Raw genomic sequence first — 23390 nt, 5'->3', positions numbered from 1 at the left:
CCAGTGAACCACAACGGTGCATGGGGCTGCACAAACGCAGTCTCCGTGCCAGCTCAAGTGGCACACGCAATGAACACAACGGATGGATGGATGGACACAAACAAGGTGCACGGGCCGCCACTGCAGGCCCGTGTTGTAGCTGCCAACAGGGCAGTTCTCGCAGCTTGCAAACTGTTTGCTTTCTGATCCTGGCGCACATGGCAATGGACAGGGGGGGGGGGGAAAGCAAAAATTGAACGGGGCTGGTGAACAGGGGCAGTGGGCATGGCATGGCAAAGGTGATCAGGCAAACACAGCCTGCAGAACAAGGCCGCTGCAGGCAAACACAGCCGGCAGATGAACTGGCCGGCACAGGCCTTGCAGAAAACAGCTGCAGCCAATCCGACCGGCACAGGCCTTGCAGCACAGCAGCTGCAGACGATCCAGCCGGCACAGGTCTTGCAGCAAAACAACAGCTGCCGATGAAGCTGGCCAGCCTTCGCCGTTCAGTGGAGGTTGGTGGAGGGAGTGCGGTGGTACTGGCCACTCGGAAGGCAGGCTCGGACCTACTCTATGGTCTCCCTCCCAACCTATCGCCTTTGCCTGTCACTGTCTATACCCACTCCCTTAATTTGTCAAACCTCAATTTAGCCCCAACTTATTTTTTTATTTTTACTTCCCCACTATAAATCGTCCCCTAACCCCCTGTACTGTCCTTGTTCGGCTAACCTATCCTGTCACCTAGCCTACTCCCAACCCCTACGTTCCCTTCCCGGAGGGGAACAAGGGAGAGCTAGCGTCCTGTGTCGAGGCCCAACGAAGCCTCAGAATGGCCTCCCCAGAGTTCAGCGATCTAAACCAAAGTGGGTCCAGCGGCCCACAACGAGAGCGAGGGGATGGATGGTGCGGAGGGGTACACTTCCTAATCTACCCTATCCATTTAACTGTTAAACTACCCCGGGGCTTTCAACAAGCGCCTCGCGCTTAAACTATTGGTTCTAACAACCCAGATTCCCGTCGCCTGTGTTGGTGTCCTCACAATTTCGGGCCTCGCCCCCCAATTTGCTTCCCGTGCCCTCACACGGTCTCATGGCTGGGACGCGTGGCTCCCTTTGGCAGGCACGCCCCTCTGCCGAACCTCCAGCTATGGCACCCCCGGGCACTACACTGCCTCCGAGCCTACCAGCTCCCTAAACACCGGGGAGTGCCCCCCATGGCACCTCCCCTGAAACGCACACGTGGCAGGCTGGCTTCCCAGGCCCCTTTCCGAGGGTCACCCGTGCCCACAACACTGCCCACGCGGCTAACGGCGCCCCGGGCCCCCGCACCAAGCGGGCGCACCCGTGCCCACTACGCTATCCCGGCCCCCCATGGGCCCTTGGCCTACTACGGCCGACTAGCCTGGTGCCCGGGGTACCCACTCAGCGATACTCACCTTTCGCAGCCACGCTCCCAGCCTGTCAACAGGGCTCCTGCACCCCTCCAAATGGGTTTCGAGCCTACATTCACACCAACAACAAAACGACCTCCATTTTTCAATTTGACTAACCCCCTAACTCACTTTATACTGACCCCGGGGTCCCTTGAGCGGGAGTCACTCCTCCTCCCAATCACTCATCGCACCATGCATTCCCCATTCGCTCCACTCACACAGACCCGCTGGCCTCACTCACTCATCATGTACTCACCTCACAACTCTTCAACACACAGACCGCTGAACTCCGCCATCCTTCTACTGCATCCCCTAACTAACTCGTGCTCCCACGTCGTCCCTTAAACGAGTAGCACGTTCCTTTAAACACTACGTAGCTAAACTACGTCAACTCTACACATCCAAAGGCTGTCACTGTCTCCAAATCTCTAAAATAACTTTTATTTCCCCACCTAAAGCTCATCTAAATCCCTCTAACTAATCCATTCCACGGGCCCCATGAGGACTTACCCCTGCCCCATGGAGCCGGTCTAGCTATGCTAACCCTTCCCCCTAACTAGTTTCATCCTGTGCCCAGGTAAGGGGGTCTTCCACCCCTTGCCCGGGAATCCTGTGCACCCGAAAGTGAGGCTTGCTTTTTTTTTTTTTCCACATGCGCAGCACCAGCGCGGCAACTCACAGCTCGCGCACTTTGCACCTGCCCGTGACGTCATGCAGCTGCACGTGTACCTCGTCCCTCCTTGGACGGTACCATCCGGCAGGGATAATCCTCCTGCCGGATTCCAACCCCACGTGCAGCCATGACGTCACCGTGCGCATAAAAAAAACACAAGCCCCACGTCTCGAGGGGTTCCCCACGCGAACACATGTGCTCTGCCCATTGGAGCTTCACACACACGCCCGCGTGGAGAACCCGTCCAGTCCAAATCCGAAATCCTGCCTAAACTTTGTCCGTCGCGGGATCGGCAACATTCACCGCGCTCGTTTCCGGACCGGGACTTCACTCTCGTAAGCGAGCACGTGGGGGCCTCGTGCGTTGCACAGCACGGACCTCGCGCTCGCTGCTGGGCGAACCCGGCACGGTCCCCGAAACAGCTACAGCCGCTACCCGGCTTTTGTCTCTCAATTGTCGTTGTCGTCTCCATTCGACCCACGCACACCTGCGTGTCACGACGCTCACACTCCACTCCATTACATTCGCCCCGGGAGACGCGGCTGCATGTTCACACATGCCCACCGTCATCTCCCTCACACACAGCGACCTTGCACACGCTGTCTCTCTCACACGGCCACTCACTCACGCATGCCATTACCCTTGCACACGTGGCTCCACTCACTCGCGGCCTTTCACTCACTCGTGCCATTTCCCTCACACAAACCATACTACTCACACACGCGGGGGCACTCGCTCGCGGTGCCTCATCCACACACGGCGTGCTGGGAAGCACGATCTTCTGCACACTTACCACCACACCACTCACACACGGGGTCGCTTCCGCACACGGGGTCTTTGTCACCCACCCGGTCGCTCTCACACACGCCCTTGCACCCGCGCTATGCGTGCGTTGCAGCACGCATTTCGCCACACTCGTGAACACACACCTCGACACCACACACACCGGGACAACCACACTGGGGATTCGTGTCCCCACAAGGGTCTCCGGGGCCTCTATCCCCCCCAAGCTCTCCGTGCACCTGTCCACAGCACTCCTCCCCTCGACCTCGCAAAGCACGACCGAACCCACCTGGTCATGACTCGCCTCAAGGGGGCATACTCCCTCCCCTCGTTCCTGGAGGAGGCCATCCCGCTGCTCGCACTGGGTCTCCACCCAGTCCACCAGCTCACCCCCATTGTCCTCCACTACCTCCGTGTGTGTGTGTGTGCGTCTCTATCCCCGTCTTCATCGTGTAGTCTTCCCTCTATCGTTCCCATCTCCCGTGTCTCTGCCAACTCAGTCACCTCTTCACCCTTTACCTCCCTTGTCTCAACTATTATTTCCGTCTCTTCCCTTGTTATCTCCCTCGTGCACGTCTCCGTCACACCAATTAGTTTTTCCCTCTCGGTCACCGTCACTTTTTCCGTCACGACCCTCGCCCAACACGTCTCCCGAATTACTTTGTCACCCTCCTCCACCGCGGGCCTGACAGCCGTTGCACTCCCTCCCAGCTCGTTCGCTCCCACACGTGGAGTCGCCATTTTAAACTCCCTGGTAACGGCCTTCATGCCCGCCTGCAGGCTTCGGCCCATGTTCTGCGTCTCACCCCGCAGCTCTTTCATTTCTTCCTTCATTTTGAGTGCGTTTGTTTCCATATTTTCGTTCATGCCTTTTATTTCGTTTGTGTTTGTATCCATCTTCGTTTTCATTTCGTGAATTTGCTTGTTCATGTCTTTTATTTCGTTTTTCATTTCATTTGTGTTTGTATCCATTTTCGTTCTCCTTTCCGCATTCATTTGTTGCGCATCCGCATTCATCTTTGCCAGCATGGTGAATAGATGGGTCATGTCGGGTGCGTTTGGGTGAGTCGTTTCGGCAGGGATCGGGGAAGGGTTTTGGTGGAGAGGGGGAGGGGAGGTGTCATACACCGCGGCCGCCGCCGCACCTATTTCGGGCTCTGGGTTCAGTTGGGGGAGTTCGTGTTCCTGCACAACCAACATTTCCTGCACGGGGTTTTCATCCTGGACCATGGATTCTACACATTCTAAATCCATTTCTAATACCCCCGGCTCCCGCTAGCCTTGAGACGCCATCTTATTTCTCGTAAAGGGTTAATTTAAATCGCTCGTAATTTGGAGGGAATCGGGGGTCGCTCCTCTCACCCCTGGAGCGATTCCCGTGAATTTAGCTGGAGACAGGAGAGCCCGTTTTCCCGCTCTCCGACACCAGTGCCGTGAGGAGGGGGATGGGTTTGTATCCCACTTCTGACACAAAATGTTGCGGATTCGCGCCCGCCGGCGTGCGAGCGGCCACGTAACTCGAATCGCGGCACGACGCCCACCAGACAGACAATCCCGTCGTGACCCTCTCGGACTAACGCCGGGAACTAGTCACGGGTGGGCCTTTCGGCCTCACCACAATCGTGCCAATCGGCCCCCCGCGTGGGATAGGGTTGTTCGCCAAATTCGACCTACCTAAGTACCCACACGGAGGGTAGACCGGGCGATCGCACCTCGCCGCAGGTCGACTTCGGACACGGGCCACTTTAAGCGACCCGTTCCGTACTATCGGGATAACCGAGCGGTGTTATCGTCAACCTCGACGGTTCCGATTATTATCGGGCGTATTTAGCCCACGACCAACCCTTTACGTGAAGTAAGATGGAGATTCAATTAGAGAAAAGACGAAGCGAAACGGGAGAAACAGTTCAACATAAAGCACATTTATTCCGCGGCAAACAGAAAGCACACATATACAATTACCACAATTATGCACCAAAAGCAAATGTAACAAAAGAAGAAACAACAATTACGCACCAAAAGCAATTGCAACAAAAGAAACACAATGCAGATCTACTACCGACTACGCGAGCACACGGCAACACTTACACAGTTTTACTTCACAGACGGCGCCGACAACACATATACTCCAAAGCAAAAGAAAAAGGGGCCACCCTCAACGATAAGGGGGCAGACGGGCCTGGGGCCGAGACCGTGTCGAGCCTACCCGTCTGGTGATGAGCCGCAAAATTGCGGCGCCCCGACTCCGCGGGCCTCGCTGGCACTGCCTGGAATGGGGTGGGAACGGGGCCCCCTTCTCACACTATCTCAGCGCGGGGGGAAACAGGGGGGGGGTTGTTGATGCTTGGGGGAAAGAGGATATCTGGCTTGCTTGGGTCCCGCGACGAGCGACTCCACTGCGACCTCAACCGCGTTCCCGGCCTCCCCTCACCGCAGCTCCCCGACTCTGACACGAGCGCAGACCTCCACAAAGCTTCTTGGCTTCTCCAGACTCTCCGGACCCCGACAGACACTCTCTCGATTGATTTCGCTGCCGCCACAACTCTCCAACTCTTCCACGATTCGCCCCGCGCTCGGGGCTTTATAGTGCGACAGGAGAAACCATATGCAGATTTTTGGATCAGGAACGGCTAGGGGGCGGAGCCACGCTCGCCCATTGGACAGAGGAAAAGTGGGCGTGAATCATTCTTGATCCGCGAATCTGCATATAGCGATTATACTCCGACGCACCTGGAGGCGGGGCCAAATCGCCCCACGCTCGCTGATAGGACGGAACAGAAGTGGGCGTGAATCGTTCTTGATCCGATTTCTCGGAAAGGCTGGTGTTTTTGCACCCGCTGCTCGGTGCGCGCCCTGTACGAGTCCAGTATCGGTGCCCACAAGCGGCGCGGGAATGGCGGTGATGCGATGGTTGCGAGGGGTTGCGATATATATATACACATATACATATACATATACATACATATATATACATATATATACATACATATATATATATATATATATATATATATATATATATATACATACATATATATATATATATATATATATATACATACATATATATATATATACATACATATATATATATATACATACATATATATATATATATATATACATACATATATATATATACATACATATATATATATATATATATATATATATATACATACATATACATACATATATATATATACATATACATACATATATATATATACATACATATATACATATATATATACATACATACATATATATATACATACATATATATATATATACATATATATATATATATATATATATATATATATATATATATACACATACATACATATATATATATACATACATATATATATATACATACATACATATATATATATACATACATATATATATATATATACATACATACATATATATATACATACATATATATATATATATATATATATATATATATATATATACATATATATATATATATACATACATATATATATATATATATATATATATATATATATATATACATACATATATATATATATATATATATATATATATATATATATATATATATATATAAACATAAAACGGCTGTGTAATCCAAATATACAGAAGTTTTGATTTTATCTCCTGGTCATCATACAGCATTCACAGTTACAATTGAAATAACAATCTTAAAGAAGGGCATATCGTTTATATGAGAATCGAACATTGGAGATATGATGTGAATGATTTAGGGTATAGTTGGTCATTTAAAATAAACTGAGAATACCTGAAACAATTAAATCGGTCTCGTAAGGAAGAATATTATGCACTTGGTGCTGATAATGACATTTGTGGAAGCACGATGAGCAAACAACAAATAAAATAATTTAATAAGGCTAAAATCAATTATGGATTTGCTGTAGTTTATATCATGAAAACACAAGGAACAGGATTATATACAACTAGAGGGGGGGGCATTCAGTAGAGTGCTAAACCTCTGCCGCCAATACTGCTGGGTCACTTAAGTGAACCTGATATCCTATTCATTATAGGTCAAAACGGATCAGACTCTACTGAACCACGCTTGAATAAACTAAACTAGATCGACACGCATGTAGAAATGCCAAAAAAAAAAAATCGAAATTTTTTTGAAAAAAGTTGCAAAATTTTGTTTTTTTTTCTCTAACAAATGTTTTTTTTTTGGTTGGAAATCACTTAAAAAATGTAGAAATGCAAAAACACAAATTCAAATATTTTTTTCAAAATGGCCGCCATTGCGGCCATATTGGACTTTGGACCAAGTCCAAAATCTAATGGCATGATCCTTGGACCATACCTAATCCTCCCACCAGGTTTCATCGAAATCCGTCCAAGAGTTTTTTCCATAATACTGTTCACAAACAAACAAACAAACAAACAAACAAACAGGGGTGAAAACAGTAACCTCCGTCCATCTTCGATGGCGGAGGATAACTTGAGGGGGAGCACTCGGTGGAGTGCAAAACCTCCGCCGCCAATACTGCTTGGTCACTCAAGTGAACCTGATATCCTATTCATTCAATTTGATGTCAACAGTGCTCACAGAGTTATAGTTTGCAACCTTCCCTTTTACTATTAAATTTTACATACTCAATTGATTCGTCATAACTAGATTCCTTGAGACAGAACTTGATTTTACGTGGGTATATCCACCTGAAGTTCCAAAATCAGCCACAATTATAATTTTGGCATGTTTTTTTGTTGGAAATCACTTATAACATGTAGAAATGCAAAAAAAAAAATCTAAATTTTGTTGAAAAAATTTGCAAAATTTTTTTTTCTCTAACAACTTTTTTTTTTGGGGGGGGGGGGTTGGAAATAACTTAAAACATGGAGAAATGCAAAAAAAAAGGCATCGAAATTTTGTTGAAAAAAAAAAGTTGCAAAAAATTTTTTTCTCTACAATTTTTTTTTTGGGGGGGGGGGGTTGGAAATCACTTAAAACATGTAGAAATGCAAAAATAAAAATTCAAATATTTTTTCTAATTGGCCGCCATCGCGGCCATATTGGATTTTGGACCAAGTCCAAAATCTCATGGCATGATCCTTGGACCAGACCTAACCCCCCCCCCACCAAGTTTCGTCAAAATCCGTTGAGGATCAAGTTGAGGAGTTTTTTCCGTAATACTGTTCACAAACAAACAAACAAACAGAAAGGGGTGAAAACAGTAACCTCCATCCATCTTCGATGGCGGAGGTTAACTGGAGGGGGAGCACTCGGGAGAGTGCAAAACCTCCGCCGCCAATACTGCTGGGTCACTCAATTGAACCTTATATCTTATTCATTAAATATGACGTCAACAGTGCTGACAGTTATCGTTCTTTTCTCCAACATTTAGGGGTGGGGGTTGGAAATCACTTAGAACATGTAGAAATGCAAAAAAAAGAAATCGAAATAAAAACAATTTTCTCTAACAATTTTTTTTTTTTGGGGGGGGGGGGTTGGAAATCACTAAAAACATGTATAAATGCAAAAAAAAATTCAAATATGTTTTCAAAATGGCCGCCATAGCGGTCATATTGGATTTTGGACCAGGTTCAAAATTTAATGGCATGATACTTGGACCATACCTAACCGCCCCACCAAGTTTCGTCGAAATCCGTCGAGGAGTTTTTCCGTAATACTGTTCACAAAAAACAAACAGACAGGGGTGTAAACAGTAACCTCCATCCTTCTTCGATGGCAGAGGTTACAAATAAAATCTTCAGCATCTATCCAATTAAATCATGAATTTACCTTGACTGAATTGATCAAAGGATTACACTCGGTTGGTTGCCATGCCTTCCCAGCATAAGTTCAAGCAACCTCAACATTTACAGACGAATAAAACGGCACGCCTATTTCAACGTCCATCCGAGGGTATCATCAATTTTCTGTGAATCGCCCCACGTGCAAAACATCATCAAATCAATTTTAAATAATTCCAAATCACGTTTCTACATTTTAATCAAAATATTCGAAACATTTCTGACACTTCCTCAGAGCTTGCCCAGCACTTAAACCTGCTGAGTTGTGTAATTACAAATCATCACAATGCCAGCGAGAGCTCAACTCCCAAGACATCACGTTCCGAATACATCCCACATTCACAATTGTTATTTCAATTTATCCAAAATCCCTCTGGTTTTTTAAAATAAAACTTCAACACTTTTCCCGAAATGGACTTCACTTTGAACAGATTCCGTAGAGAGGGTGCACCACAAACACCAAGTAACAAGGAACAGGAAGTTCTCTCCACATCCGGTGGGAAGAAAAAGCAAAACTCTGACAGGCAAAACCCACAGTTTAGCATTACTCTGTCATGGCTTCAACACACACACACACACACACACACACACACACACACACACACACACACACACACACACACACACACACACACACACACACACACACACACACACACACACACACACACACACACACACACACACTAACGAGCATTGCATCTCATAGACTCGTGTGTGATCACGTGACAAATACCAATCACATTTCTATATCATTTTAAAGTCATTGCCAACGGCATGCACACTTCGACACAATATCCCCCATCCTCTTGAATCTGCGTATGAATCGAATTTCACACTTAAAGCTAAGACTCAAACACAGACTCAGTGGAGAGACATGCCACCCCCAACAGATCCAGTGGAGGGGGCGAGCTGCACAGTCACAGCCCCCACAGATTGAATGCACACACACAACCACGACCTTCGCGTTATCAGCACCAAACCACGAACAGCCAATCAGCTTCGACTCTCTGCCTGAAGTTTCTTTGTTGTTAAAAATATCGTCAAATTCCCAACAGAACACATTTCATTGCAGTGAAATCTATTGGACTCGCACAAGTTTCATTTTTTTTTTTTACTCTCAGTAACACATGCATCTCAATGCAAATCACCAGCCATGCTCCCAGCCGGTCAATAGTCTCCTGCACTGTACAAAACGTTTCGTGCAAACCATTGTATTTACAAATCCGTAAAACCTCCACACAATATAATATAACAACGTCACTGCCGACAAACTTCCAGTGAGTTCAATGAACAAAAGGTAACTCTTATAACTCTTACAAACAGGTAACTTATAATATTTATCTATTTTCCCTTAACCATAACCCTATCAAGACATCTCATCTGTGTCCTCGGCCTCTCTCTCAGCCGGTCCGTATCAATGCAAACATTTAATTATTCCTCTGGCTCCTCGTCGAGCCTCTTCTTGTACTGTGCCCTCTGCACTCCTGAAATTGTACAGTCGAGTTTCCCACATTTGGGAAAATCGCAAGGGTCAACCTTTCCCCATGAAGTGCAATGGGTCGGCCTCACCCTGAGAATACTGTCTTAATGATCACAGTATCTCTCCTATCAGGTAAGTATCAATGTAAGTCCTCTTCTCCTCCAGCACTTTTCTAAAACAACTACAGTACTTATCGTTTACTTTAAAATGGACTCTCTCCGCCGGATCCTCTTCTTTCTATCAATAAAATTATCTGACAATGAACTTTTCTTTGTTCGAAATGCGTTACCTGCTGAGAGCGCTCTCCCTTACCTTCGCTCAAGCACTTGTCGTTCCTCCAGGCACTGCCTCCGGCAGTTTAAGCACCTTCGTTCATGAGCACCGCACCAACGTCGGTTCGAATCCGAGTCACGGCACCAACTGTTGTGGATTTTTTTCACGCACCCCATTGTGATCATTGAAGGATTTTTTCCTGGTTGATTGTGGAATCCTATTTAACTTCAGGCAGAGTTTAACGTTTGTCCAATTTGGTTATAAAATCCTGTATAAAACCCATTGACACTGATAACCAATGTCCACACAAGTCCTTCCTTGTGAAACAATTTATTTTCTAATCATCCACCATACACTTCTCACCCTCGTACAATTAACTTAAGAATCCCCATTGGTTGCAATATTATTTGGTTCTATTTCATTTATTCTTACTTTAGTTAACAGTTTGACCAACCCGATTCAATTCACATCCACATTACATCAGAGAGTTTCATTCTAACTTGGTACTTGGTCAGTTCCAAGGAGCACAAGCTGCTGAGATTCTAATACTTCCTCAGGTACTTGCACTGAAACAATTTTACATTTCAAAGCATTTTATACTTTCATGGGAGAGTGGTGGGGGCTATCAACCCAGACTGCAGACGTGTCCTTTAGGCGAGAAGCCACCACGTACATTATGATGCAAAGGTTCGTTGTTATCAGCTCAGGTCACCCCACTCTAGACCAAGACATTTATCAACATTTCGGGAAAAAGTCTCTTGGCCAAAAAGGACAGCCAATTCAACTTATAGCATAAAACTTACATTTCTAAAACTCCATTTGTTACAATTTAGAATACATTAATATAAAATTTTCCCCCACAGTGTGGTACTTTGAGAGGATGTGTGTGGTACCTTGAGAGGATGTGCGTGCTACTTTGAGAGGATGTGCGTGGTACTTTGAGAGGATGTGCGTGGTACTTTGAGAGGATGTGCGTGGTACTTTGAGAGGATGTGCGTGGTACATTGAGAGGATGTGTGCGGTACTTTGAGAGGATGTGAGTAGGGTAAGAATACTGATTCTGGCTCACTTTTCCCCATGTAAATGAATGGGGGATTTTCAGCGATTTATATTTTTTTTCCCTAAAAATAAACCCCCTTTTTATCCCAAGGTATATTTATTTGTCTCCCCTTTTAACTTGGAGGTTGAACCTCATTGAATTGAACACCTGGGGGTTGAACAGCTCACTCATTGAACCTATAAAGATTTGTTCATTCTCAAATTCCTTCAATAGTTTAATTTTCTTTGCACAATAATCCCCATCTAAAATATTGACAAACAAAACATTTGAATCTTTATATTTTTTAAGATACCCCATTTGTGCCATTACGAAATGATAAACTTCTCTTAATGCTCTTGTTTGACCACCTCCTGAGCCACAGGTTATTTTTTGTTAAGCCCCGCCCACTTTTCTTTAAGCCCCGCCCACCTTTGCTAAGCTCCGCCCACTTTTCATAAGGTATTTTTTCTAAGCCACGCCCACTTTTCCTAAGCCCCGCCCACTTTTGCTAAGCTCCGCCCACTTTTCATGAGGTATTTTTTTCTAAGCCACGCCCACTTTTCCTAAGCCCCGCCCACTTTTGCTAAGCTCCGCCCACTTTTCATAAGGTATTTTTCTAAGCCACGCCCACTTTTCCTAAGCTCCGCCTACTTTTGCTAAGCCCCGCCCACTCTTACATCATTTCCAGTTCATCTCTGACTCACAAAGAAATCACTAGAAAATTACAGGATGTTATGGTTTTGAAAAATTTCCCAATGAAGGCTTGCCTAGGCTTGCCCAGGGAATTTCCAAAGGAAACCACACCCACCAGTCTTTCTCTATAAAAGCTTCAAACCCAGGCTCCATTTTAAACATTTGTTTTTGCTGGCAATGGTGTTCTGTGTGCTTGGCTCGAACTGTCTGTCTTCTATGGAACTAAACCTTCAAGTTGATGAACTGGATTCAAACCTCTTATCTATTGAGGTAAGATTTTTTATTTTCCTATTTTCAAACTTTGATTGAAGCATACTCATTTAATAATTAAATAACTTAATTAATACATTATTATTTTCTCTCACAGGAAATTGTGTCTGAAATACGAAATGAAAATACTGCTTTTGCTACAACTTGGGGGAAATTGTTGGCTTGGTTGAAGACCTTATGAGCGACCAAGACCCACAGAACGAGTTCGTCCTTGATGACCCAACCAAAGAGTTATACCTTGGAGACCAGCAAAATCCTGAAAAAGAGTTTTACAGCAATAGTACTCATTGTGAGTTATCAAGACAATACCCACTGAACAAGTTATACCTTGATGAGCCAGAATACAAGTTTTACCTTGGAGACTCACAAATTTTGAAAAAATCAGTAAATGAGTTCTGCCTTGATGGTTTAAATAACTACCTTGGAGACTCAGGAAAAGGGTTCTGCCAAGATGGTTCTAAATATGGGGCCTACCTTGGAGACTCACAAATTTTGAAAAAATCAGTAAATGAGTTCTGCCTTGATGGTTTAAATAACTACCTTGGAGACTCAGGAAAAGGGTTCTGCCAAGATGGTTCTAAATATGGGGCCTACCTTGGAGACTCACAAATTTTGAAAAAATCAGTAAATGAGTTCTGCCTTGATGGTTTAAATAACTACCTTGGAGACTCAGGAAAAGGGTTCTGCCAAGATGGTTCTAAATATGGGTCCTACCTTGGAGACTCACAAATTTTGAAAAAAATCAGTAAATGAGTTCTGCCTTGATGGTTTAAATAACTACCTTGGAGACTCAGGAAAAGGGTTCTGCCAAGATGGTTCTAAATATGGGGCCTACCTTGGAGACTCACAAATTTTGAAAAAATCAGTAAATGAGTTCTGCCTTGATGGTTTAAATAACTACCTTGGAGACTCAGGAAAAGGGTTCTGCCAAGATGGTTCTAAATATGGGGCCTACCTTGGAGACTCACAAATTTTGAAAAAATCAGTAAATGAGTTATCCTTAAGAGACTTTGTAAGTTGGTTTTACTTTGAATACTTGAAATGTGGGTTCTGGATTGATAACTCACAATGTGATACATATCTTGGAAACTCAACGGGAATGTGGTTATACCTTGAAGACTTGGAAAGTTGGGTTTATGTTGGACACTTGAAACTTTTTTGGGGGCTTTTATTTATTTATTTATTTATTTATTATTATTATTATTTTATTTATTTATATTTTGGAGACTTTTGGAGTTGCTATCACTCTTTGGGATCTAAACCTATCGATGTAGTTCTTTGTCGGATGGTGCTTGATGGGAGCAAGATCAAGAAAGTTCTGGGAAGAAAGTGCAGGCTTACTCCCCCTTTTTACGTCATCAAACCTGAAAGCCTTAAAAGACAGAATTGGAAGAAGAGAAAAAAAAAAACGTAAAATATATATATATATATATATATATATATATATATATATATATATATATATATATATATATATATATATATATATATATATATATATATATATATATATATATATATATATATATATATATATATATATATATATATATATATATATATATATATATATATATATATAGGTGGAAATCTCATTTTGAAAAAGACTGTGTTGGGTGAGGATTGAGTTGGGGTTGAGATTTTGAATGTGAGGGTTGGGGTTGAGATTTTGAATGTGAGGGTTGGGACACACACACATACACACCAACAAACAAAGTTAAGCCTTGACTATTCAGTTGAGGATTCTGTGTTTGGGGTTCACAGATCTAAGAACGTCCCCCTTGACACACATTATATACTGTTATACACCTCGGACTTGGCCCTCGAGTGTCCACAACGGTGTATAGTAGGAGGGAGTGAAGCGCCAACCTATTGCTCCCATTACACACACACACAAACAAAAGTTAAGCCTTAACTATTCAGTTGAGGATTCTGTGTTTGGGGTTCACAGATCTAAGAACGTCCCCCTTGACACACATTATATACTGTTATACACCTCGGACTTGGCCCTCGAGTGTCCACAAAGGTGTATTATCTGCTTAGTTTTGTCTTTTGTAATTCCTGTGAATAAAATGAACCTAAAATCTCTTCCCCTTCCAAATCATATATTTTATAAGTCCAAGGAACTGTATCTATTACATCAACAATTTTAAAAAGTTCTTTCGTCCATCGTTCAGTAAAACCCTTTTCAAAATGAGATTTCCACCTATATATTCTTACGATATCACCAACTTTGAACTTAGGTTTTCTGACATTAATCTCTTTTTCATATTTTAATTTTGTAAATGTTTCTGATGGCTTCATATTCGTTGACGTGTGAATCGTGTCATTATACTTATCCACAATATCCTGAATAAAAGATAACCATTGTTGTGAACCGAGTTGTGTGAATTTTTTATATAGTCTCTCTTTTAAGGTACGATTAAAACGTTCAACAACAACTGCCTTCCCTTCATTAAAGGTACTGTATAATGTAATACTGTTATTTTTAGAAAATTCATAAATGTCTTGTTATAAAACTCTCTACCCTCATCAGTCCACAATTTCTTAGGTTTTCTCTTACTTTTATTAAATATCTGTTGAAAAGCTAACATAAGAGTATTACCTGTTTTGTTTTTTAAAGGGACAACCCACGCATATCTACTCCTCAAATCAATAACGGTTAAAGCATACTTGTACCCCTTATCATTATTGAGTTCAATCAAATCAGCAGACCAGATATAATCAACTTCCTTGGAATAAACTTTCCTTCTCTGAAACTTTGTGAATATTGGTTTATGTAATTCATCAGCTAATTGCTCTTCAGTCTTAATGGCATCATTAGAGCCTATAAGTTTTTGAATTTCCAAGTCCAAGTTTCAATTTAGCACTAATCATCTTCTTCACGATGAACCTATCAACTTTTTCTCTCAAGGTTGGATTTTGTATCAGAGACAAATTATACAACATTTCTCTATCGGCTTCATGCTTTTCTTCCAACGTTGTGGTATTCCCATAATCAATATCGTGTCTCATGCACACTTCATCAACTCTATTGATTGGTTTACTCCAGGATTTAGGATTGTCTGCCTCATCTAATCTTTTATCTAAGTTTGTGCCTGGACCACAGAAAGAATAACCTGGAAGATGTAATTCCCCTGGTATTCCAGTAGTTGTAAATTTACTTCCTGATAAAAACTTTTGTATATCTCCTCCGAGTTTGTGTTTGGAGATAAATTGATTTTTTTTGAACCACACACCGAACATATACCTTTTTGTATAACCCTGTTATTTTTACTTTTAATATATGAAATATTTTTAGTATTAGTTTTCTTTTTACATTTGAGACAATAACTCATTTATTTATGAGAAAAATTCCTGCAGAGTGCAAAAACCTTTTTAGTTTCCAACATGCACATTTGAATCTTAATTTTTAAAACATAAAGAATCCTTAGAAATGCCTTCACTCTCTCCTCCATTTATTTAAGAAAAAACTTGAATTAAAATACATGTCTTCTCGATGTCGATAGTCTTGTCGAAAGTATTGCAAATAGACTTTTTAATTCTTTGTATTCCTCCCTGGTGAGATAAGTTAATTTCTTTAATACCTCTATTCTTTTTTGAATCTCACTGGTTTCCATATTTTGATATTTATTCATTCTCTCTCTTTCCTCCCTCTCTCTCTTCTCTCTTTCCTCCTTCTCTCTCTCCTCCTCCTCCTTTTCCTCCTCTTCCCTCTCTTCTTCAACTCCTTCCTCATCCCTTACTATACTTGAATCGTTTACACCCCATAGAATATTATACATATATTCATCAGGATTTCTTGTTATTCCTGTATCCAAAATAATTTTTTTTACAACAGGAAACCAATAAAATTTCTTTTGAATTTCTAAAAGAGCCTTACCTTTTCTTAACCTTATAATTTTTTCATTATTTAACATTCTAATTAAATCTAAAGTTGTTGGTTTATCAACATCAGCATAATGCCAATCTTTTATTGAAAATACCTCATTCTTATGTTGTAGAACATATTTATTAAAATACCGAATACCCTTTTCTTGAAGGTATGCTTGGACACAGAAATGATAATTTTCTTGAAGCCTTCTTGCTGTCATTTATGTATTAGAAATATATGTTAGAATAATATTATGGCACGAAACACCTCCCCATCTTCCCATAGTTAAATCATTTTGTATTTCCTTACTTATTATATATAATCCTGTTTTTCTGTTTTCATGAGATAAACAAGGGCAAAACCATTATTATATTTACCCTTATTAAATTCTTTTATTTGTTGTTTACTAATCGTGGCTCCACAAAACTCATTCTCGATACCAAGTGGATAATATTCTTCCTTACGAGACTGATTTAATTGTTCCAGGTCTTCGAGGTTAATTTTAAATGACCAATTATACCCTAAATCATTCATATCATACCCCCATTGTTCTATTCTCATACAAACGATACGCCCTTCTTTATAAAAATTTATTTTAATTCGAACTGTGAATTCTGTATGACCTGGAGATAATATCAACACTTCTGTATCTTTAGAATACACAGCCGTTTTATTTAAGTATATATATTGTGATAAATCGCTTAATCTCACCAAGTCATTCGCGTCAGTCGGGCTTGGATAATTTTTTAATTTATAAGCATTTTTCATGTTAATATTTTTGTTTATATTATATTTATATCGTTCAGCCTGTGCCTTTGTATAATAATTTGATAAATCAATATCCAGTTCTTGAGATACACCAAAGATAGAACCATCTTTACCAACATAAGTCATTTATATTAGATTAAAAATAATATCATAAAATTTTTTATTTTTGTTGAGTTGAAATAACACATATAGACATAATTGACCACAACACTTGGAATTTAATTCTTGGACTTGAAATGTTTGATAAACACCATTCTGTAAGAATTTTATGACTTCAACAGGTGGTGGAAGACCAAAACTATCAAAATAATATTTGTCTTGACTATTAAAAATACAAACCCAATGAGAACCGTTCCCATCATTATCTTCTAAGTTCATAATAATATTCTTTGTATGTTTCGACACATTTGTTAATTCATCTCTCATACAAATAACCACATTATGAATTTTTAATTTCTTACAATATTTGACAAGTTGTAAATTTGATGTTGTATTCTTTCCAAATTCTTTCAACCACTCATCAATGCTCATTTATTTATTAGAAAGATATAATCCATTACCTCTTTTCGTTAATTTTACACCTGCTTGTGCTATAGAAGAAAGCATATCTCCAACTAACAATCTCGCTTTATCAGGCAGACCTTCAAGTTTTTCAGCAAAATCTACAATTACACCACTTCCACTAATTTGTTTCTCCAACTCTTTGTTATGTCTTTCCAATTCTTTTTGAGCCTGGAGTTGAGCCTTCCTTTCGTTGGCAGTTTTGACCGCTGTTGAAATACCACCCGTCAATGCTCCAACCGCACTTAAACCAGCAAATAAAGGAATTAGAAATGGGAGAAATCCTCCACTCGTCTCTCTTATTGAATATTTTTTCAACATTGGTTTTGTCATTTTAATTTTAAGTGAGCCAGTGTCATTCAAGATTTTAACCTGTTCTCTTGTGAGCAAAACATCAATTCTTACTGCTCCTTTTCTCTGAATTGTATTAACGTTAATCGTACAAGTCTTTTGATTTTGAACACAAGATGATAGTTTATGAAGATTGATTTGATTAACATATACCCCAGTTGGTACTTTGCCACTCATTTATTTAACAAAAAATTATGTGAGACTAATCATCACACCATTATCTGTATTAATCTGCAATTCTGTTTCTTCCAAAAGCAAACAATATGTATCAACTTCTTCACTCTCTCCTCTTTCAATGTATAGGGAAGTATCCACTCGATTAGACTTTATAGTTTCTTTTTGAGCGCTCAGGTCAAACGTATAGATTGTATACAAACTTTTAAATGCTGTCATATCCAAAATAGGTTCTTTATTTCCATTACTTTCACACACCTTTTGGTAAGACTTGTATGCTTCAGCAAAATCATTTTTTTCCCAATTAATTTCCAATCTATCTCGTGGATAAAATGTTCCATCTAGAGAAACGCGAAGTTGTTTCACCTTAGCATTATCACTCAATGCATTATTCTTATCAGTCGCAGTATCACCATCTGGCTTTTTAAAAATCATCCACAGATATCGTGGCTTTCCTTCCAGAACACCCAAATTCCACGTGTAAGTAGTTTGATTGAGTTTAACGTGTTGACATCTTCTTTTGAGGTATGATACACTGAGTGGTTTTTTTGAGTTAAGTCTTCGATTCAACATCTCTTCTGTTTTAAGATTAGGAGTATATTCACTGATATACCAACTCATCTCCTCAATTACAAATTTATTCTGATCACCAAAAGCATTACCAACACCAAAAAGCAATCTATTTTCATTATCATTCCTTTGTAGTTGAAATCTAATTTTAAGACCATACAGAACTTTATCATAATCACAAAATCCAAATATACCTTTAAGAGGAACTGCCACAGTAAAACTATTTTCTGCTTTTGTATCATCATTATACATTCCTTTCCTTTGAATATATCCAGGGTCTGTGTTTGTTCCCGTTGACATATCAGGAATAAAACCTTCGACAGACCCCTTTCCCATTCTATCACTGAATGTATAGAGTGTAAATTTCATCATTTCAGATACAGCAGAGACATAATCAACCGCTTCAACTTCTTGTGTTCCAATATACAATCGCACACTATCAAACATTTTCCAGAAGAAATCATTTACAAGTGTAGCGTTTGTGTTATTCCCAGCCTTAGTGAATTTAAATTTACACAACAAGAAACTTTCGGAGAGATTCAAATAGGTTTGTTGATTATTTATTTCAAAACTTTTTGTACCATTTGTATTCCAGTCTGTTCCAGTTATTGCATTTACCTTGAAGTAATCTTCTTTTTTAGTGGAGTTTGAGATAATAATAGTATCATCCAAATCATAGATACTATCAATTGCTTCCATACTTGTATTTATTTAGGAAAAAAGATGTTAAAACTTTTGAAACCCTGATCCAAGTATTTGAATTATTTTCTGTCGTTCTTGGGGGACAACTGAGTTTTACCTTTCTTAATTTCTTTTATTGCTTGTAATTTATGAGATTCTTTCTGAGCATCTTTTATACTCTTTACAGCACCTGCTACATTTCCCACAGCAGAAGCAGTTGAACCAATTAGGTCTTTATGTTTAAGAATAGTTGAATCAATACCCATGAGAGTATCAATTATCCCATCTCCTCTAAATTGATGTCCGACACCCCTTTGTCTCTTAGGTTTATAGTATCCTCTACCAAGATACATACCTTCACCCTTGTAGTACGGGGAAAGGAACATCCCATCCCCTGTAATTATTTTATATTTTCCCAACTCGTGCTTCCTCACAATAACCATCGTATTTATTTATTGAAAAACTTCACGTAGGTGAATTCTGATGGATATAACTTCTCCATTAAAAGAGATCACACGATTATCTTGGTCGGTTATCCTAAAATTTACTCTGTGTATGGTTTTTCCTGACACAGGTAGATAAACCAAATTTTTAGGCTCCATATTGAATTTATAACCAATTGGGGTTGAGTATGCGCTGAATGAAAATATTGTATTTGTTTTTAATCCATCATTATAAGCACCATCAATCAAATCACAGTGAATTAACACCGAATTTATTCCTGAGGATATTTGAATGACATTATCACTGTAAAACGTCCCATTAGTTTCAATCTTTTTTGAGGAGAAACCTAATAACTCTCTAAATGAATTATCAATTGTGAAATCAACCTTGTAGTTATTTTTAACTTTAATCGTTGATTTTGAAGTATGTTTTTGAATGTTTATAACAATATTTTTGGTTCATCACCCTGTTCTTTCATAAGACGAGCAATTTCGGAAGATATTTGAGAAATCTCGTATGCTCCGGTGAGACTGTTATCGTTTTGTATCCACTTCCCGGATCATAACTAAACTTGTCATTTTTCTCGGTTATATTAAATAAGGTATTATAAGTCTCCATGGACAATAAAGATGCCTCATATTCTTTTGTTGTGTTAAGTTGTAGTGGGTATGGGAATGAAGATGTGTGGTCGCTTGTTGTGAAATTAAAACTCAGGATTGTGCTTCTCATCTTATTTAATATGAGATAAAATGTCTTTATATTGAGATTTATTAATTATTTTCATGTTCATCAACTGGTCTAAAATGGCTGATGCTTCATTAAAACAATTGTTATTTCCAGCCTTCTTACTGCCGAACAACAATAACAGTCTATTAACTAATTGCGATGGGTCATTTGGAAGAAAACTAATACCTGAACCAAGGATACTTAAAGCCTGAATAATGTGTTTCTCCTTCTCATTCTTCCTACTTTTACCAGAAAGAATAACCTTATAATTTAGAGTGTTCAGCAAATCAATATATACTCTATCATCATTATTTTCCATATCCAATGGTTTATCAATATACTTTGATTCATCCCTCACAGTTGAACCTTGTCTTCCATCTTTTGTGAGAAGAAACATTAATCTCGGAGTTAGTTTAACAGGGGGTTGAGCAGAACTTAAGAACCTTAATTCATCATTAAATATCAATACCTTTTCTTGAACAAGATGAAATATTGCTGGTTGTTCTGTTGGAATGAGTCCTGCTTTGGTTTTTGAATCCGCTGAATATTCATTGTTTTGAACAGCATTCACAATATAATCAGGGGGTTGATTAATCTCTTTCAGTTGTTGAAATAAACCTTCATCATGTTCTAATTCTCCAATATGCTCTAATTCTTCCTCCGTCATTTGACTGAAATCTTTTAACATTTGAAGCTTTCTAGGAGTATATTCTACTGTGGGAACTGTGGAAACATCTTTCATTTTTTCTTGGGAAGTTTTTAAAAGTGGTTTAAAAAATTTCTCTTGTTTTTTGTCAAATGCTTCTTCGCCCGTTAGTTTCTGTCTGCGTTTCTTCTTTATGTCTTCCTGTTGTTTTACAACTTTTGAAACCAACTCTTGATGTTCCTTAAATCTTCTTGCTCTTTCTTTTGTATCCATTTATTTATTGTAAAATATCATTTAATGAATTGTAAAGATCAACAGGGAAATTTTCCTTTTCTTCATCATTCAAGTAGATGTGTTCAAATAAATCCTTTTCTTTAAATATTTCATCAAATTCTTTATTAACATTAATGCGAGTTGTAATTTCTTCTTCACTAATCCTTGCATCTCTGCTTTTCATACGTTTGTGTTGAGTTTCTTCATCAACATCAAAACCGAATGATAAAATCTTCACTCCGCTCAGATATTTAATAATTTGTCTCGTTCCTTCTGGATTAGTTTCTAATATCCCAACACCACCAGATTTTAGTTTCTTTAACTCACTCTTACAATGTGAATATTTTGTTGTACCAAGAGAAACCTCCTCAAATATTTGTCCTTCATTCCTCAATCGCATATGTTCCTCCACTGAAATATAGTGATAATCTTCACCTTTTACTTCTCCAGGTCTTATTGCTCTAGTTGTTGTTGATACAATGCGTATCACGGGGTGTTTTTTAAGTAAATTTACAATATTCTCATTTGTACTACACAAGAACCTTGATTTATGAAAGTTTTTTCCAGAAGCAGATTTACCCACAAGATTTATAATAATAGTTGTCATTTGTATATGTAATTGTTTATAAAACAAAAAATATATCCCTTAATATCTCATCTTGTTTCACAACAATATATTTATATTTTTCAGTCGTGTGCTTCATATAATCCTCAAATTTCTTTTTACTACATAATGTAGAACAATTATCTCTCCAAAAATTATTGATATCTATTGAATTTAACTTGAATAAAATAAAAGTATTAGCATTGTTTCTGATGGAACGACGAGGAAGTTGAAAGTACGATTGACTAAGATAAATACAATTACAAGAAGAATGTCTCCCTCTTGTGTAGTAGCTGTCCATTACCGTTTGGTTTCTCTCATTAACACAATCATCAAAGATAACGAGGTTCTTTTTGATTTATCCAAATCTTGGGAGACGGTATATCATCCGTATTATCACTAAGAATACAAGTTATAAGATTTGATTTCTTTTTACATCTCTGTGTATCACAAAATAGTTGAATTATATCTTCAATGTTATAATCATTTAGGTTTTTTGACGTTTAAATAAACCGATTATATCTTCTTTTTGAAGACCAGCATTAAAACCTTGTGAGAGTAGTTGATACTCTGGTTGAAAACTCGACTTTGTGAAAATTATTAAATTATCATAATCTAAAAAGTTGGGAGTGAGGAGCATTTTTAAAAGTAAGCAGGTTTTTCCACATCCACTTGAACCAACTATGAGACATCTTAATGAATTTGGGAGATTTTTATGGTTGTTAAATTTTATCTTATTTTCCCAAATAGGTAAAAAATCATTCATTTATATATTTGAAAAACAGGTTATTTAATTTATTATTGGCTTTTTTAGAAATTCTATATTTTATCCTAAGTTCAGGTTTAATTTCAAGATAATCCATTATTTTATTTATACAATATCTTGTGTTGATATTTCCCTGAAAATTACATCCATGAATAATATACAACAACAATCCTTTGAACATTTCTCTTATACGTTCAGTTTCTTCCCTTGTAAGGAAAGGTGTGTTATCATCCTCATACTTTACATTCATTTCTCTAATCAATCTTGTAAAGTAATTCATTTTTGGTGTAAATCTAAAAGAATTATTTTCCTTTTTATATTTTTATTATCATTAATTAGAAGATAATCACAGAATATACATTGTTTATAGGCTTTTGACTCTGTGTTTAATCCCTGTCTTTCACACGCAGGACAATTCTCAAATTTGTCATATGGAGAATCAGGAAAGTCTAGCATATTTATAAAGTAAAACTTTACTTAAACTGAAATTCATCTATACTTTCAGTTGTATATTACCATCGATATCGATAT

The 23390-nt window shown here is 39.4% G+C and overlaps 1 pseudogene; it reads right to left on the bottom strand.

The window, feature by feature from the left end:
- Positions 1–10144: 10144 nt before the first annotated feature.
- Positions 10145–10286, bottom strand: LOC147027122 (U1 spliceosomal RNA; annotated as a pseudogene).
- Positions 10287–23390: the final 13104 nt, after the last annotated feature.

This window comes from Eptatretus burgeri, chromosome 5, assembly GCF_056783735.1.
Source record: "Eptatretus burgeri isolate ZD-2024b chromosome 5, Ebu_testis_v1, whole genome shotgun sequence".
Taxonomy (NCBI): Eukaryota; Metazoa; Chordata; class Myxini; order Myxiniformes; family Myxinidae; genus Eptatretus; species Eptatretus burgeri.
The sequence above is the reverse complement of the archived record's forward strand: the minus strand, read 5'-3'. Positions and strand labels throughout refer to the sequence as shown.